Below are 2,919 nucleotides of genomic sequence, written 5' to 3'. Positions count from 1 at the left end.
AAAAAAAGGAGGACCTTCATGCCCTTTGTCTCAAGTTTCTTCCTTTTTAATTCATGCTACATAAGAACAGAATGTTTGCACCCTTGTTTCTGCTAGTTTCAGCGAATAATGCATCTCTGGTTCATAGAAGTATTTCTTTAGGCACAATTAGAATTTGTTGCCTTAATGTTTGTATGTATCAGCGGCATGTTAAGGTGATGTGATGGGTGTATCATGTTTTAATCAAATATAAAGAATTGGTGTTGATATAAGTAGAACTATACAAGCTTAATGTTTTTTGTCTCCAAGGGATTTGAATTCTGAAAAATTCAAGCATGATTTTTGGATGTAGCATACATGCATTTTTTGCATACTTGCAAAGTTTCTTATCCAATTTCGTCCATGCATGGGCTGGAAGTCCACAAAGCAGAGCACTCCCTCCTTCCCATAAACAGAGATCCTTAAATTGGCATGAAAACATATATAAGATGGCAGTAAATACTGATCCATTCAAACAGACCCTCAATGTAGCTGCTGTTTTTAAGAATCCTGGAAAAACATTCAAAGGAAATTCTTGAGTAAACAGGAAGAAAAGGTTCCACAATAGTCCATATATGTCTATTAACATCAGCAAGGAACTAAGGAAGAGAATTCATCTTGAGAATTGTGATTGATAAGAGTAGTCATAGAGATGCTATTATCAGCAGCTAGTGTCAGTCAGCTACTTTACTCATGGTAGTAAATAATTTTGTTGCACAAAAGTTGGGGCTGCTGTCAATTAGTTATCCTGCAGATACAACTCAGAATTTGCACCAGCTTGTTCTCCCAACCAATGCTCTTGTCTGGTTTAACACATGTACAGTATGTACAACAGTACAAGTGCAATCTGCAATATGAGCTTTGCCAAACCTGTACTGTACAGTTATTGTGTGCAGTAGAACTTGGCTATATATATGCGCTGGAAAACAGGACTTGTAAAGTTTGCACTCCCAAGTTCCAAATGCTCTGTCAGCTCAGCTGATCCTAGCAAGCATCAGGAATTGAATCGAACTCTCTAGTTCCCAACAGGGGCGGCGCTAGGGGTATTCTTGGGTCTTCATGTGAATACCCATGATTTTTACAAAACAGTGTTGATTTTGGCAAAAGAGTGACAATTTTCAAAAAACAACAATGATTTTAGCAAAATGAATACACATGAATACCCGGTTGCAAATTCCTGAAGCCGCCACTGGTTCCCAGCTTGCTTAATTTGTCTCTCTAGGTAGCCCAGTGACCTTTTCTTCTGCTGTTGCTCTCTGCAGTTTCCGAACTATGTATCGTTTCTCATGTGGATTGATCTCACGTCCTTGGTGAAACCTGTTAGATGTGTATAGCTTTTTTTGGTTTATCCCCATTGTATAAGGGGTCTCTTGCACTTTTCCCTACACATGTATATGTATTGGCCTTTGGCCCTCCTGTGAAGGTAGTTGCTCATTATCCAACATGGTATCAGATGTTAGGTTCCCCTCTCTCCCGCACGATGCAACTCCGTGCGCTCCATCCTAGTTGCTGCCGTCGCTAGACTCCGTCCCCAATCTCCGGCCGTCCTCTGCTCCGACTCGTCCTCGTCAGGCTCGTCGTCCTCGCTGCCCGTCTTCGCTTGAGCAGGAGCTCTCGAGCAAGCCCCTGCCCGGCTCCTCTCGAGCAGCAGCTCTCGAGCAAGGCCGTGGCTTGCGGCTCTCCCCGTGCTGGTCTCGTTCCAGCTCCGTTCGGCCGCCGCCGCTGCACCGTCGGGCCGTAGCCGCCCAGCCCGGTCGCCGCCAGGTCCGGCCGCCGCCGCCCAGCCCGGCCGCCGCCAGGTTCGGTCGGCGCCGCCCCGTCCGGCTGCCGCCAGATCCGGCCGCCCAGTCCGGCTGCTGCTCCTCCGCCTTCCCCAGCCAGCTGCCTCTCCTCCTGGCCTCTCCCGCTGCGGTGCCCCTTGCCTCGTCGCTTGATTCAGCGCTAGCTCCTCGATCCAGTCCGGATCCAGATCGGGTCCTGTAGCGGTTGACAAAAAAAAAAGAGGAGGACAGAAGCAGCAGAGCGATTTCCTTATGTCCTCTTCGGGCTATGTCGCCGTCCCTCGGTGCTCGGTGATCTTCGATGGCACCAACTACCCCGAGTTTGCAGGGTTCATGCGCATTCATATGCGTGGTCTCTTTCTATGGGGCGTTCTCTTTGGCGAGGTCTCCTGTTCGCCATGCCCTGTTGCTCCTGTGGCTCCTACCCCGCTGGTGCCGCCAGTCCTTGCTCCTGATGCTTCTCAGGCTGATCGAGATGCCGCCAAGGCGCTTGATGATGCTGCGGTTGATGCTTATGATCAACAGGTATCTGTCTATTCAGATGCTCTTTCTGTCTACCGGGATGATCTGTCTGCTTACACTCAGTGGTGCAATGATGATGCCCGTGCTGGTGCTATTCTTACTGCGAGTGTCCTTCCTCAGTTTGCGTCAGAGTTCATGGGCCTCGGCACCGTTGCAGGGATGTGGTCTTATCTCTGTCAGCGTTATCAGCCCTCTGGTGATGCTCTTTACTTATCTGTGGTGCGACAGGAGCATGCTCTTCAGCAGGGTGACTTGACTGTTGATGAGTTCTATTCACAGTGCTCTGCCATCTGGCGCCAGCTTGACTCATTGCGGACAGTTGTTTATGGAACTTGTCGTTGCTGTCAGACTACGCGGTCTGACTTGGAGTTTCAGAGGGTTCATGAGTTCTTATCTCGTCTCCGCTCTGAGTTTGAGCCTAGACGTGCTCACTTGCTTGCTTGTGGTCGTGTTCCTATCTCGGAGGTGCTTGCCGAGCTCCGTGCTGAGGAGACACGCCTTCGCTCTGCTGGGTTGCTTCTGGTTCCGTCAGTATTGGCTGCCCGGGCTCCTGTGTCGTCTGCTCGCCTCACTGCTCAGCCGCTCCTGCCTACTCCTC

This window comes from Triticum dicoccoides, chromosome 1B (assembly GCF_002162155.2).
Source record: "Triticum dicoccoides isolate Atlit2015 ecotype Zavitan chromosome 1B, WEW_v2.0, whole genome shotgun sequence".
In the NCBI taxonomy this organism is placed as follows: Eukaryota; Viridiplantae; Streptophyta; class Magnoliopsida; order Poales; family Poaceae; genus Triticum; species Triticum dicoccoides.
The sequence above is the reverse complement of the archived record's forward strand: the minus strand, read 5'-3'. Positions refer to the sequence as shown.